General features: G+C 41.1%; 1 long non-coding RNA gene across 1 annotated transcript; it reads right to left on the bottom strand.

Moving 5' to 3' along the window:
- Positions 1-13,986: 13,986 nt before the first annotated feature.
- LOC118494011 lies at positions 13,987-14,290 on the bottom strand. Its single transcript, XR_004896078.1, has 2 exons — positions 14,160-14,290; positions 13,987-14,076 (listed from the first exon to the last, which is right to left on the bottom strand). It is a non-coding gene; the product is annotated as an uncharacterized LOC118494011 (long non-coding RNA).
- Between the last annotated feature and the right edge of the window lie 3,014 nt (positions 14,291-17,304).

Here is a 17,304-nt window from a genome sequence, read left to right as displayed (position 1 = left end):
AGACGAACAAATGCAGCGGAGAGAGGCGAAGGATATGGCCAGCGGGGGCCCTCCAGAAACGGAGCTGCCCAGAGCAAACATCGACTGGTGATGCCGTTGCTCAAACTGCCCTCCAATGCAATCAGAAATAGAATCAGTTTTTGTTGGATGCTCTCTCTGATGCCAACCATGAGAGAGCCCATGTGTGCAGTGCTATGAATAAAAATGTTTATCTCCTCACTTGGACAGAGGTGTGCTGAAAACCTTTAGGATCCTGAAGATAAACTGAAAAAGACAACTAACCCCTAGTTTCCACCAGGCGCTTCTGTGTTGCATTCTAGAGGCGCCAATCGTGGCCATTCAAGTCAATGCTTGATTTTCCACCACCGCGTCCCAGAAGCGTGCGTGACAACGCCTGAAAAGGGAAGACATGGAGTTTAACTGCAGGAGTTAAATAATTACTGGAATTGTTGGATCTTTGTAAATTATAGTGTGGTCTAGACCTACTCTATCTGTAAAGTGTCTTGAGATAACTCTTGTTATGATTTGATACTATAAATAAAATTGAATTGAATTGAAGACCCAGGACTAGGTGGAGGGATTATATCTCTAACCTGGCCTGGGAACGCCTTGGGATCCCCCAGTCGGAGCTGGTTAATGTGTCTCGGAAAAGGGAAGTTTGGGGTCCCCTGCTGGAGCTGCTGTCCCCACGACCCGACCCCGGATAAGCGGACGAAGATGGATGGATGGATGGATGGATTGAATTGAATTGAATTGAATTTAATTGAGTGCTTGGAGTGGAAGGTAGATACTAGCTTAATAAACACGTGATTGTTCTGTAAAGTACTTGTAGAGACAATAAAATCTGTGAGTCCGGCAGCAAGACGCTCCGCTTCTGAGACGCTCCCGGTGTGGTATGGCGCGTGGCAGAGAACGGAACAGATCCGTGGCACAGCCGGCACGCAGCACAGATGCGCCCGGTGGAAAATCCGGGTGAGAGCAGTGCGGTCGAGAGGGCAGATGATGAGATGATGAGTATTTTCCAAGGTGAAAGGAGTCGCATGACCTAATATATATTTGTCCTTTCAAAGATACCAACGAGAGACATTTGTGCTTAGCCTGGAGGAGAAACATTGTGGAAAACAAAAAGTTAGTGGCCTGTGGAGATATAAAAGAAGCAAGAAGGGGCGGTGGCTGTGGCTCAGGTGGTAAGAGCGGTCGCCTAAGGTTGGTGGTTCGATCCCTGTACCACGTCGAAGTGTATTTGGGCAAGACACTGAACCCCGAATTGCTCACGATTCTGCACCATCAGAGTGTAATTGTGTGAATGTTTATCTGATGAGCAGGTGGCACCTTGTACGGCAGCCTCGGCCACAGTGTCTGAATGTGAGTGAATGGTGAATGGTTCCCGTACTATGCAAAAGCGCTTTGAGTAGTCGTTAAGACTAGAAAAGCACTGTATAAATACAGTCCATTTATTTTACATTTACATATTCACCCCGGCGGAGACGCGGCTGTAAAGGGCCAAAATGGCGGTACTGCTGTGACAGAAGCAGAAAAGCGTCAGGCTAATGACCGCGACTAAAGATTGGTAAAATATTTGCAGCACTGGAGAAGAATGTGGCTCATCTGGAGATTCTGAAGGAAATTTGCCACAAGAAACAAAGCCAGAACCATTCTGGCAAGATTGCTGAGATCTTCGGACAGGGACCTTGTGTAGCAAGGCCTTTCCTACACAGATGAAGAGCGACAAATTCAAGGAGTGTAAGAAAAAGCTTCACGAGCGAGAGGTAAAATTCAGAATCCTATATCATGCCAAACTTAAAATAGATGCCAAGGCTGGAGTAAAGACATTTGAACGTCCCCGAAAGGTGATGGCATTCTTAGAAAATATGGAGTGATTTGCTGGTGAGGGAGTTATAATGATGTGCAGCCTTGTGCTCAACGTGGGATTTGCTATTATGTGCTGCTTGCTGCTTCTGTTCATTTTTTTCGGCTTTCCCCTGGGGTGGACTGGCTCTAATATAGGACACTGGCTAGAACTCTGGTTGGACACACTTTTTTTTGGTAGCAGTGCATGGGAGTCGGAGCGTGTAAAGTGAGAACGGGAAACAGACTGAAAAGACAAACTTTTAAGGAAGTTGAACTGTGCATTGTTCAGGTTCAGGTGCACATGGACTGTTCTGTGAGTATTTGGGATTTAGTTGTTTTTAGTCATCACCACTATGTATTTGGTATGTACTTAGAAGATGGCTGTTATATTTGAATACATATTTATGTTGTCTAACTTAAGCTCTGTACGTTTCTCCACCTGGAATGTTAATTGAATCGGGAATCCCATCAAGACGAGGAAGGTATGTCCAGTCTTAAGAAAAAACATGACGTGATATTTTTGCAAGAAACGAATGTGGAATCTGAAAAATTGTGTGGAGGATGGGTAGGATATGTGTTTCATAGTGTGGGGTCTAGCAGGAGTAGAGGGGTCATTACACTGATTAGCAACCATCTGCACTGTTCGAATTACAGGGGGGGTATTGGGGGGGGGGGTATTGAGGGGGTTCAACCCCCCTAGATGAGACTTGGACCCTCCAAAAAGGGATGAAAATAATAGTTTGAACTTTAATCTCTGCCTATGGCTTTGACTGCCATGTATATCATCAATACACAAATATAGGTGGAAATACTGACAAACTAAAACAAATGCACAGTGTAGGCTGCAAATGCCTGATATATGAATGGGTTTACAAGCGGTGGCCATACATTTGTCTAATATTTCACTGCCTGTGTAACATAGCCAACCTTTGAAAAACATTGAGTAGCAAGATCGCTATGGTTTAACCGGAGGTCTCCCTTCCACTCAGCAGCCACGACCATCGCTGCTGCTTAGCTTAAAAATATTAGGCCTACAATCACATGCCGTAGCAGGAGTTCCATAGATATACTGACACAGGGAGAGGCTTAATGGGGCGATTTATCATTTTGTGCAATTTCATTCTTATTGTCTTAAAAAGAGGGAATCTGCACCAATATTCAGGGAATTTCGCATATAGATTGGTGGTTCTTATGTGTGTAAGCCTATATAAAATGGAGAGTGACGTCACCAGTCGAAATAGCTGTACCCCCCGAAGCTCACGGTATAATTCGAACACTGAGTTAATTTAAATTAATTTAACAACTTAAGGATAATTCTGCAAGAGTTATCGTTCTGGCTGAAATACAAGGGCAAGAACTAATTCTAGCTAACATATATGCACCTAATGTAGATGATCAAGCATTTGTTATAGATTTGGAAAAAGAAATTACAATTATTGTTCTCCATTTGATAATGGATCCAGTTCTGGACTACAGTGGGGTTGCAGCACGCAGGGCCCCCAGAGCCTCTCTCACATTACAGAAGATGAGTAGGATTTTAGGCTTGGTTGATATTGGTTGATAGCAGAAATATTGAGAATTGTAAACCCAGCTGGGAGAGACTATCCTTTTTTTTCCATCAGTGCACAAGACATATTCTAGGATAGACTTTTTCTTTTTAATGTTCAAATCACTGGCTCCCTTTGCTATAGGATAATTGTGGAAGAGTTATTATCTTTCTGGCTGAAATACAAGGGTGAGTAACATATATGTAGATGATCAGGAATTTTTTATAGATTTGGAAAGGAAATTACAAGCTGTAGGTAACCACAATATTGTTCTAGGGGGGAAGAGGGGTGGACTCTGGGCTTGGTGGATAGTTGAACAATTGTGACTCCAGCTGACCATGCGTGTGTGTGCCTAGACCTGCTGCCTCAAAGTGAGAGAAGGTGCTCTTATAGGGGTCGCCTTAGTCTATATCGACAACTATTAATTTCCGGGATTGCTCCTGTGCCGCAGAAAATTCCGCCAGATGTCCCCAATTTTAGGCCGGATGTCCATCAGCTTCCTCTTTCTTTGGGTTGCCGTTCTAAACTCTGGTGGATTTCTGAGGACTATGGTTAACTGCTCCTCAGATCTCTGCAGGGTAAATCCAGACAGCTAGCTAGACTATCTGTCCAATCTGAGTTTTCTGTTGCACCACTAAAACTACTTTTGAACATACACGTTCCACCAAAACAAGTTCCTTCCAGAGGCTATTTAGCAGAGGCACCGTGGCTCCGTCCGGAGCTTAGCGTCGCCCAAGACGATTGTTATTGGTTTAAAGAAATATACTTGGCAATCAATTGGTCCTTGGTCATCTTCAGGGGTGGCGTGGGAGGCCTTCATATATTAATATATATATATATATATATATATATATATATATATATATATATATATATATATATATATATATATATATATATATATATATATATATATATTAATATATATAATGAATAGTGCTAAAGAATTAGAAAGTAAAATCAAACATGCTAAAACAGAGATTAAGCGAAAAATCTAATAAAATACCAATATAATCATATTCTAGCTCAGAAGATTGAATTCAATTCATTCAGGGCAAAAAAAAAAAAATCATTTGAATCGGGAGACAAAGCAGGAAAATTGCTAGCAAAATACATAAACATATACTCCTACAACATGCACAAAAGCATAACCACACACAGGGTCTGGTGACAGCACGGCGATCAATAGAAAACGGCTGTTTTCCTTTACTTTTGCATTGTGTAGGCTGTTATGGAGCATGCTCATACAGGCTACTCTTGCTGAGGTTTTCAAGGTGATCTAAGAGTAGAAATTTGCTGTGGATTTTTCATGCTTTAGCAGAGCTCTTGGCAAATTGTTCAAGACACAGTATCCAACTTTCACCCACACGCTGTCTAGTGGCAGCCACACAGCCAGTCCTTCTTTTAACGTAACCACGCTATCAAAAGTCAGAGTCCCCTCTGTTGAGTTTGATCCTGTAGTCATCAAAGCTATTTAATAAAATCTATAAAACTCTTTTTAAGTATGAAACATCCATGCTGACCACCACTGTAGCTATTTGCTGCTAGGTGCTACCCTATGGGTGCAACTGCTAAGGTCACGTGACATGAGGCAGGTTCGGTCTTTGACCTCATCGTTGATCATTCAACACAGTGTGACTACTCGTGTGCAAATCGATGTAAACGTTGGCCAGAGCATCAAACCTGCAATAGAGGCCAAAGCCTCTGCCTTGACGCTCGGCCCACCCATGGCCTGAAACTTGATGCATTCAGGAACGGTAGTTTTTGGAGCAAGCTGTGGTAAAAAGAGCATTCCATTATGTTTAAACAACTTTTTTGACTGTTTTACTGGAGTATGGATAATCCTGATGTAACGTGGCTGGTGTGGATGGAGGGAGCTTCAATAGCAGTTAGCCGGAGCTCCAAGGTTGCCAACAAGCTCAAAGAGACTACAGATAACTGAACGGAGATTCCACACTGTTTTGAAAACCAATAGAAATAGTAAGACATTAGTACAGGTTAAAATGTACAGACAGAAGACAACAAGATGTCATGAAGACAGCAACAGCAAATAAAAGCCATTTAGAGCCAGAGGAAGCAGTAGAACATTAGAACAGTAACACATCAACAGTATCCACATTCAGTACATTAAGCCATTTTCTTGAAACATGCAAACATGCAGAGCAGTAATAAGCAGTGAGACAAAAAAATTAAAATAATACACTCACTATGGAGCTCTTGATAGAATATTAAAAGTTCCATTACAAGTTAATATGATGGTGAAATAGATACAAGTAATAGTGCGTAACTTTTAGATATTAATGAACATCCATTACATTCCAGCCGTTGCCAAATGAGTTGCTACAAAGCTAATTAAGACTATCAGCTCCACACAACTCTCTCTGGATTTCTCAGTATGACTATGTTCAGAAGATTGTGGCGTCCGGTGACTTTCCCGCGCAGAAACTCGAGCGAAGATAAATACCTCTTCTGAAGAGTGCATTATGTTTTTTTAATCCTCCTTGTCCTCCTTGGTTACTAGCAACCGTGTTGAGGGAGGGGTGGGGGTGTGATCACCGAAGGCTTGCTTCATGTGGATGCAATGACAATGTTGTTGTCAATACTTTGAATTCCTCATGGGGGAGACAGATAACTATGCACTAGCTAAGTACAAGTGAATGGTTCATACATCCCCTCGCCATGCAGAGTTGGCTGTATCTCACAACAGTAAGACATAGGACATGTTAGCAGCAGGTTAGCCAGTAATAACAATAATAATAATAAAATTAACATGAGATTAAAAATGTTAACGTCTGACTTTTCAGAAGCCAGACCTTGAGATGTTTTTTGTTTGGTAGGTGGTACAGTTTAATCATTAGCAGGTGTCAGGTGGTAATTACATTTCCCCAACTAAGGATGTCATATTTGTCAAAAATGTTGCAATGATGGTAAGTATTGTGTTTTCTGTCGAACACTTTGAGAGCCTGTTTGTACATAGAGAGAAGCTTAAGTGTTGCTCGTGTCCAGCTTGTCGTACAGTAAATTAAGTGGGGGATGATCATTGCATTCAAATATAGTTTTGCTGCTGTATTTGTTAGGCAGCGTCTTATGTACCTAAAATTAGCCAGATTGTATTTTGTAATTTGCATTACTTTTTTCACTTGTTTTTTGATGGACAAGGTGGAGTCAAGAATGATACCGAGATATTTGACATGAGAGACAACTTGGATGATATCTCCAGACACATAGACGTTGGGATCACAGTCAGATGCAGAGTGTGTCTTTGTAAAAAATATGCCGACAGTTTCTCTGATATTAAGAAACAGGTGTGAATCATTGTGAATCATCAAGCCATTTGGTTAGATTTGCCATTGTTGCATTGAGTTTAGAAGCTGCTTGTTCTTTGGTTTTTGCATGGACATAAATTACAGTATCATCTGCATATATCCGAACTTCACACCCTGTGCAATGGTAAGTCGTTTACCTATAAGCTAAACAGGAGAGGTCCCAGGTTTGTGATTTCCCTTAGCTTCCCCTATTGGCTTTAGCTGCTCGGATGTCCTTTGTTACCCTATTTCTACGGTAAGTGAAATGTGAAAATGTGTCCGTCATTCAATAGTTTAGTCTTAAGAAATGTTTGCAGAACAAGGTCTGTTCTTCATTAATCTCTGTATATCACCATTCATCCAGGGGAGAGTCTGTCACCTTCATCATTTTGTGGCCTCTAATGTACAGACATGTGAGGGTTTGATGGGAATTGTGTCGTCAAACTGCAAATTAGGCATGTGGTTCATGCTGCTTTGGGGTTCAAAGCCCCTCAGGATGAGAGTGAGAGCTTTAACTCAGGCGCAGCACACAGCGGAGGATAACATGGTTGATGTACAAGAAAACTCAAAGTCTTTACATCTCACTTGGATTTTATTTTTTTATTTTCGCTGAGAGCGCCCGTTTTCCTCCATGTTTTAATTGACTGCTCTATCAGAGTGCCAGGGGACCCTGCACAAGAGTTTGCCAATCCCCCTGTGATCACCACACCCCAACCCAGCCTCAGAGGGACCGGCAAAACTTGGATACTGCTCCATTATATCTGTATGTCGTTGGCAACCGCCTAGGAATACATTGTGAGACAAGCTTGTTATACAGTAAGAATCCAGGAGGAAGCGAGTCACCTCAGTCCTTTTCAGAATCACTCTCCGTGAGGTATTGGATGCTGCTCTTTATGTCAAGTGGACTTATTCTGATTCTTAGAGAAAAGGGAGCCAAACATTACTCAACCAGTGAAGGTGGTGGAGTGTATTTATGCATGGCAGGCGCAAGATCACAAAGTGCAGCATTTCTTTTTTTCACCAAAGCGATATTGATAACAGGGGACTCCATCTGGAAAGTCGACCCCAGCCTCGTGTCACTCCCATCATTTGTTTGCTCTTTTGACCATTCTGAAAAGTGATTTGTGCGCTGGGATAAACACAGCGGATCTAAGCCCCAACCAGCGCTTATAAAAGGAAACTGTTAGGGAATGATTTCCCACCTGGATTCAGTCTGGATAAGCAGTTTGAAATGGCAGCTGCTCGTATACTGTTGACTGCATTACTGAGTCTGTGCAAGGCCGCAATATTGCATCGCTCCTTCATTGTCTGATCCAGAAGTGCTACTAGTGGAAAAAAAAAGTCTAAGAAAAGAGTGTGAGAAGTTGAGTTAAATCATGCCAAGTTGTAGAACATACAAACTTAGTGAGAGATTATAGCTGGAGTCACTTCACATCAGGCAGATCCACCAGGGAGCTAATAGAGACAGGAGAAACAGGAGGAGCTGTCTCTTCTTACTCTTATTCATTGGGGGGATTGATATGCTGGAAAAAAAAGGAAAGGAATCACAAAGGATAAGGCTGAGAGATCCAGGCTTTGCTACACATTGGGCCTGTCATCTTCTGTTGCCATTTTGATATTTCCTCCCGTCTTAGGCTCCTTTCAGATTGGCTAAGGGCTGTTTTCAAATTCACTCCACTGATCAGTCTGGGGTAGGTTGAAGATCAGGGAAGGTTTGGAAATCCAAAATATTTGAATGATAAAAAGGAGAATGTGATATTTAATGTCCTTACATGTCTTCGTGTCAGTTGTCAACACACTGTAGCCATGTGTCTTTGAATGAGAATTTATTTTAGCGATACTGTGGGAGACACATCTAATAGGCATTTAGCTATCATTGTTGCTTTGACTGTGCCGCTGCTGAAATGTTGACACATGCTCCAAACTGGATGGAACTGCGTGGTTGAAAAGGCTGAGAGGAAGCAGAATAATTGGACAACTATGGATGGGAAAACCACGGGATGCGGCAAATCTGAGCGATGAGACCCCGTATCAGGATGTATTAAATGGAGCTAGGTCATCTGTAATTATGCCCCTGTTGCAAGGAGGAAGACATATGATCATTGTATCCCAGTTTTTTTTAGCTTTTCAACCTCCATTTTGATGTGAAGGCCCGGGCCACCAAAAAGAAACCCGCTGCTGACTCAGACCAGCTTCTCTTTCATTTTTGAGATATTTTTTCCACATTGAGAGCTGATTGGTTGATCCCATCCACCTCTATATACACAGAGTGGGCAGATGGCTTTCCCTGGAGTCTTACCTTTTATATCTTTATTGGTAGCAGCACAACTGCACAGACATGGGATGTCTTCAGATGCCCTTCGGTCATTCTCTAAAGCAAGGAGCAAATAATCTCTGCTGTCTGAGGGGAAACTTCACAGAAACAGTCGTCCTGGAATAATTGCTTCAAACAAATGAGCTCTTGAAGGTCCATTAGGCAAGCATTGTTCCCATCAAACAGTGTGTGATACTGAGGGTTGCTCAGAGGGCCTGTGTGAAACAGATGGGGCTCCACATTTCTAATGAGAATTACAATGCTATCCAAGTCCTGTACGCTTCCCCTGAATTTAAAGACACATTATTTGTCACATGCACAGATCCTGAATGATCTGCTGGACTGACAAAAGATTCATATGAATGGGATCATAGAAAGAAGTCCTGGTTGAACAATATTCAGGAAATCTTGCATGGTTTTTTCCCCCCACTGTTCATGCTACATATCCTGATTATTATATTGTTCTTTTTGAGTTAAACATTTTTAACACAATCCCATTAACATCCACTTTAATCAGCCTTTGCACATATGGTGCAAACTATTTATATAAATATAAATATTTCATATTTCAAAATGCTCAATATTATATTTTATTTATAGTGTCAAATCACAACAGAAGTTATCTAGGGACACTTTACAGATAGAGTAGGTCTGTCTTTTATTCAGTCTCTTAATTTCCCACATGTTCATGTTTGACATTTACAAACCCAGCAAAACTGATTCTATCGTCTGAACGGGCTGCTCAAAAGCACTGTGCAGCTGTTGGTGTGTGTGTTTGTATGTGTGCCCTGAAGAGAGGCTATAAGGAACAGCTGAAGGACAGGGCGAGTGTAACTCAAAATATTTCTTTATTTCCACTGAGTGTACCCCAGCCAATTAAATGTTACTGTCCGAGATTTAATCGCTTCATTATATTAGCCAATCACATCATGCACTGTGTGCTTTTTTAGTTCAGCTTTCACAGAAAGACAGCTGGTAGGACTGCCCTGTATTGAACTGATTGAAACCAAAGTGAATCTTTTATTAACAGATCATTTATTATTTGACTTGGTTAGAAAAGCAATATGCCCGAAACATATCTTTCAAAAACAAACATAACCCCATACTAATGGCCAGTAATATGTGAGTGTGTTTGCACATGTATTCATGTGTGCTAATGATTTTGAGAATTTCCCAGGGTGTTGTTAGGAGGGCGGCAGCCTCAGCTTCGATTATGTATCCTCTTTTATTCAATCATTGCATTGCTCTATAGCTGACATTTGGTCAATACTGCAATCTTCTAGTGATCACAATATGCCAGACAGTCTGCTCCACAGAATTCCATTAGTTTTGCCTTCAGATTGATGCACTAAAACAAGATATTGAGTGAGAAACAACAATGTGATGACTATCTCTAGGTTTAATTCTATCCTTTGAAGGATATTGAGTCATCAGTTTATTCATTCCTAAATGTCATAATTTGTTACCCATATAATAAGAATGTATACGTGCATTCTGCACAAATTACACTATGTACAAAATAATTTACAAATGTTAACATGTTAAGATAGAACATTCGCATGAACAAAAAAACGATATATTAGAAGATTCCCAATAAAGTGTAATTGGTTCATCTTACATTTGGATTTCAAATAGTTTGAAATGAGCGTTCCAAAGCCACAAAGTATTAAGAATGGCATTAAAAACAGTAATAATAATAATAATGATATGTAAAATGTATGTACTTAATGAATCAACTATTTTAGTTCTCATAGATGACGTACACCTCAAGCATACATTGTAGTAACTGACAGGATCACATTTCACTGGAATTGTATTTTATATGATTTCAGGTGAGACAAAAACCAAACCTCACTCAAAATGTTTGGCACATATCAGCCAACTATGCAATATTGTTTTTTATTCCCTGATTCACAAAAATCACATGTGAACATCTGAACAAAAAGATGTGAACACCCATTACTCCGTGTTAGTCTCGCATTGCCAGACCCTCCTCCACAGCGCTGCAAAGGAGGGTCTGGCTAGTCCACACAGCATTCCTGGATGGGAGAAAAACCTGCTCTGGTTTATTGGCATTTCTTTAAACCAATCACAATCGTCTTGGGCGGTGCTAAGCCACGGACACAATGACGGTGCCTCTACAAAATAGCCTCAGGAAGGAACTTGTTTTGATGGAACATGTGTACGTTCAAAAGTAGTTTTAGTCGTGCAACAGAAAACTCAGATTGGACAGATAGTCTAGCTAGCTGTCTGGATTTACCCTGCAGAGATCTGAGGAGCAGTTAACCATAGTCCTCAGAAATCCTCCAGAGGTTAGAACGCCAACACAAAGGAAATGAGGGACATTCGGCGGAATTTCCAGTGGCACCTGAGCAATCCCATAAGTGGAATATGGTGCATATAGACTACTCTGTGCTGACTTATACAGTCAAAAGACTAAAATGACAGGTCTAAACCACTGCAGTGATAAGTAAGTAACTAATTCTGCAAGTCCTCAAATACAGTATCAAACTGTTCCTTTAGGAACCACACTCTCTGTGGCCAAACCTCTGTTTTTATATGTGATATAATTTTCACTGTCATAATTACAAGCATTGAATTTGAAAAAAATGAAATGTGAATGGATGCTCTTAATCCCAGAAATCTGTATTGTGTTATATAAACAGTATTATTTTAGATTGACAAGCCTATGCATACGTTCTACACTCTACACACACTGCTCTACATTTACATTTACCACAACCGGAGTATGAAAACCTCATTCATGACGCTATAGTGTTAAGTGTTAATACATAACCCTGTTCAACAATATGTTGTGCGCTTCAATCAACATATCTAGATAAGGATAGTAAATGGTTTGAAAATCTGATATTACTGTTATTTATTATTTCTGTTTCTGGACACCATTTTCCTTAACCTTTGTGGGTTACATTAAACCAAAGAGGCCAGTCAAATAGGCCAGGGCTTACATAGCTGGACATTCCAAAGAGCTAATGGTAAGACAACATGCAAAACAAACACCTATTAAGCTACAAAGTTACATATTTGACCTACCTTCATTAAGTTACAGAAGCAACAAGTCCTACAAATCAAAGGACAAAATATGCCATCAGTGTATACACTGACATGAGCAGCTCTTGTACACACATCATATCATTGACTTGGTATAAAGAGCTCATGCTCATGTTCCTCAAAGGAGACATATTGCTGGTTATTTTTTGACTCACTCAATAATTAACTGCCCTTCGTCCTTTTTCTTTGGCTGTTGCATCGTCTCGTCTATTGCTCTGGAGACAGAATGCATGTCTCCATAGATTGCCACAATGTGAATATTTAAAGGAAACAGCATGAATAAATCAATGCCCTACAACTGGGTATACTTATCAGCAGCCAGGGCTTGTGACACACAACTGGATTAAACCCAAACTGCCTAAGGTTTACATACAGTATAACCTCCTTTGACTGGGATTTAAATGCTGTAGGTTCTGCAGAAATCCTAACCTTATATAGTCTTTGGGAAACACTGATATTAATTTCGACTTTATATAAGTTGTTTTTTTAGCATTTAATCACAGCTGCTATATACTTTCAGTATGCTGAGCCTGGTCTTTGAAAACATCACAAATACGCTACAGTTGCGCCTGCAGAGTAGCCTGGTTGTCAAATTGTTACTGTAGCCATGTTTCCATAAATATTTTGTTATGCAGCATGGTTTTTAGGTGCGCTTGAGGTGGGGTTTTCCTTTGTCGAAAAAGGGTTGATTTGCTAAATGGGATATGGAAACGTCTTTGCCAAATAAGTTATGACGTAGCGAACATTTGACTCCCAGGACTGATCATCTGTTTCCGCTGTTGCCGTCTTGCTATGTGCATTACAATCATTGCAATAACATGTCTTCTTCTCCCGACAGCATGAAACATGGCCAATACTAGCTGAAATGAAAGAACAATTAAAACTTGCCCAACTGAAGCAGATTCCTGAAGACTTCTCTCCATTATTTTTATCGTACATGGGGTAGAGGGCCAAGGCAATTTGTTTTTTTTTAGTTAGCAACTTCTTCTTCTACTACTTATTCTTTAATAGAATAAGCTTCAACTTCTGACTTCACTGTCGACTAGTGTATTTGCTCTAAAACAGCTGATGAAAACGTGTCTAATTTTTTTTTGCGACATTGTAAAAGTTAGCTTAAATGTGCTTCACAATTGAATGGAAACACGACCACATCACAAGGGTTTAGGTCTCAGTGGCAAAAATGTTTTTAAACATTTTTAATTATTTAGGTATGTCAGGTGAGTGTTAGTTGAGTGTTGCCATATATTTGAACCAAGGTTATAATCGTTAACGAAAACGAACAAAATAATGAAAACTAGGAGGGAAAAAACATTGTTGTTAACTGAAATTAAAAAAAAACCTGAGGCATTACAAAAAACGATAACTAAAACTATAATGTCTGTTTGCAAAACTAACTAAAATAAAATCAAATGATCGAGTAAATGTCCTTAGTTTTCGTCTTTGTCAATGTCGCTGTTATACGTTTTATCTTTCAGAGATGACATTTCCGACTATAGACCTGTTTTATACCAGCCCGGTCTCATGGCAGTTCGTGTAAATGTGACATTATTTTAATCTATTGATACGTGTTCACGGAGACGTTTTTGTCGGTTTTTACGTGGTGGACAGCACGAAAATGTTAAGTAATGTATTTCAATGGGAAGCATATTTCGTGGCCACAGCACGAAAATGGTAGTGAGTAATATAAAAAGCCAAAAATCCGCGTAGGGAGGTTGGTCGGGGTGTAGGATGGGTCAAACAACACAGGACTTTCACCCGGGTGAGCGGGGATTGCGTCCCGCGTGTGGCGCTTTGTTTCCCGGGGATAGTGGCGCTTTGTTTCCCGGGGATGGCGTCCCTGCGTGTGGCGTTTTGTCCTGCGTGTAAGGCACCCTTTCCCCGTAAGGTTTTTCCTAAACCCAACCTCCGCCACCCCGTTATTGTGGCGCGTCCCCAGCGGGCCGCCTTGCGGGCCGCCTCGCGGGCGCCTCCCGGCTTATGGAGCGTCCTTCTCGGCCGCCTCGTCCGGTGCGTCTCCAGCGGGCCGCCTCGCGGGCGCCTCCCGGCTTATAGAGCGTCCTTTTCGGCCACCTCCCAACGTCCTTTCCCCGAAAAAATAACGTGACATTTACACGTAAAAAACGAGAAAAACGTCTCTGTGAACACGTATCAATAGATTAAGAATAACGTGACATTTACACGAACTGCCGTGAGACTGTGTTGTTTATACAGTCTATTCCATAGTCATATATAGTTTCCGACTGGGAACCCAGAAATTCTGACATTCCATGGAAAATTGAACACAACATAGTCCATCCCCTCGTCTGGCATCATGGCGGTACCAAAAGTCTGAAGAAAACGGCAGAGTCCTATTTGATTATAACTGTGTCAGATAAAAACAAGTGCCTTGCAGTGGAAGGTGGTAAAATATGTGGACAATTTACTAAAGGGAAAAATCCCACGAATTTGAAAGTACATTTGAGAAGCTCGCACAAGGAGTCTAACCTAGCTTACCTTAACAAGGTAAAGGAGAAAGCAATGCCCCCTTTCACCGAAACAGAAGCTAACCTCGGTACAGGGCGTGGACGTATGGGTACAGGGCGTGGATGTATGGGTACAGGGCATGGATATATGGGTACAGGGCATGGACATATGGGTACAGGGCATGGACGTATGGGTACAGGGCGTGGACGTATGGGTACAGGGCGTGGATGTATGGGTACAGGGCGTGGATGTATGGGTACAGGGCGTGGACGTATGGGTACAGGGCGTGGACGTATGGGTACAGGGCGTGGACGTATGGGTACAGGGCGTGGACGTATGGGTACAGGGCGTGGACGTATGGGTACAGGGCGTGGACGTATGGGTACAGGGCCAGGCAGCATGACGGAGACAACAGCAGGACAGAGAACACTACAGGAGGGCTTTCACCGGTGACCCGATACCTGCTGGTTAGTACATACACAGGAACACCAACAGCAGGAGGAAGCGTGGGTTAATATGTGGATTGATACTGGGATGTCTACACAACTGTGTGAGTCGATTGACTTCAAAAAGTTCGCCACTTTACTTGAACCAAAGTTCAAAACACCTGTTCATGTATGTCTTTTTTAAGCGTTCATTATACTCGCCATTCCCGACCTGTCGCGCGACAGTGTGACGTCATGGGAGCGCCGTAACTATTTATACTCACACTTGGTGGTCGTGACACTAGTTGCAAGTTCGTCTTCTCCTGAACAGAGGTGGCGCAACTGAGGAAAGGCTACCGACTTTGCTATTTCGCTATGGAGTAGAAGAAGAAAAAGGTAAACAATGGCAGAACCGGCAGCAGCAGCATTGACGTCAATGTCAACAGTGGCTAAGATGATATTGGAGTCAATGGACGAGGAAGAACAGCTGCTTTTGAGCCCGCTTGCAAAGAAACGAAGAGAAAGAAGGTGGAATGTTCATCCTTTGAATAACACCAAATATGATGAGTTCAATATCCTCGTGAAACAAATGAGGATGATAGACGAAGAGAAGCACTTTGAATACTTCAGAATGTCTGCACGATTCGATGACCTACTTCGTCGGATCAAGACTTTCATTCGCCATAAACGAACTCATCTTAACCCAATAAGTTTACAAGAGAGACTTGCAGTCACTCTATTCCTGGTATCTGGTACCACTCAGAATGCAGTTGCTATTGGCGCACTTGCTTGGGAAGCTTGCCCTCGAACTTGTCCATGCTTCCTTTTTCCGCTTTGTCGTGCGCCGCTGAAAAAAATAGAAATAGTGGTAAAAAATAGTGGTGCACGACCTCTGGTCACACACTTTAAATCCTGGCACGCCAGTGAGATCTACGTCATTTGGAGGTCACATTGTCGCGTGACAGGTTGGAAACGGCGACTGTAAAGAGGCCTTTAGTCTGTTGGCTATTTAGGTTTTTTCCTGGCACACGTCACTTACACATTTTGCACTTACTGCTGCATCTTGTGTAGACTGTTTACATATTTGTGCTCATCATCATATGTACATTTTATGTACTGGTGTTACTATTGAATACATTGTGAATACATATTTCTAAAATTGTATGATGTTTTTGTTGAGTTATTATTTAATTAATTGTTTTTCTGACCTTTTTGAATCTTGCCCCTGACAAATAACCCATATTACAAAAAAGACTAAAACTAACACTAAAACTAATAAAAACTAAACTAAAAGTAAGCATTTTCAAAAAATAAAAAATAAACTAAACTAGCAAACCCGCTTTAAAAACTAACTCAAACTAAACTGAATTTGAAAAAAAAAGTCAAAACGAAATGACAATAAAAACTTAATGCTTAAAATGCTAAACTATAATAACCTTGATTCGAACACAGAGCAGAAGTAATCAAATTTAGATTTGACTTGGATTCACCAAGAGGGAAGCTATCCAGTCTTACGCCAGAAACACACTGCACGTGGAGACACCATGAATAACCGTGAAGTGGAGCTATTTTCATTTCGGCGTCCATGTTATCCAATCTGTCTGGCTACTGGCTGCAATCGAAGCATATGATATGATGTCTTTTGCCCAATCATGGAGAACGCTTGTCAGGAAAATAAAAAACGTGGGTTGTTTTAAGCTGTTTTTTGATATATGTTAAAGTGGGCAGCAGCGCCTAGAGCATTCAGTGGTAGCTACCTTAACCGAAAAAGCCTAACAATAAAGAAGGTAGCCACATGGGGGTTCTAATTGAGTTTCATCGAACTGAATGTCAAATTGCAACATGGAGTTAAGTTAAAATATATTTTCTTTTTTATTTAGTAATTGTTAGTCATATAATCATTCTGAGTTGTATTTTAGATTGAGTTCAACATTGTATATGTTTTAATCCTCATCATCATTGAACGTCCATCTTCATAGATTAAAAGTCAGAGGATCACCAATGTGATTACAATATATCTGTAGGGGAACATGAATGTGTGTGCCAAATTTCATGGCAATCCATCAGTTAGTTGTAGAGACAGTTCACTTAAAATAATAAATGTCAACCTCATGGTAGCTCTGTCGGGATCACCAAAGTCATAAGGAATCACTCTTTGGGTACCGTGAATAACTGTAAAATTTCATGTAAATCCATCCAATAATTCTCGTCTGGACCAAAGTGGTGGCACCCACTGACTGACTTACATTGCCATCCCTAGTGACATGGCTTAAGTAAGAGGTTTACAATAGAAATATGGAATGTTGCATAAGGCCCAATGTCTTTGT

Source organism: Sander lucioperca, chromosome 20, assembly GCF_008315115.2.
Source record: "Sander lucioperca isolate FBNREF2018 chromosome 20, SLUC_FBN_1.2, whole genome shotgun sequence".
NCBI lineage: Eukaryota > Metazoa > Chordata > Actinopteri > Perciformes > Percidae > Sander > Sander lucioperca.
Note: the sequence above shows the minus strand (reverse complement) of the source record. Positions and strands in the feature narration are given on the sequence as shown.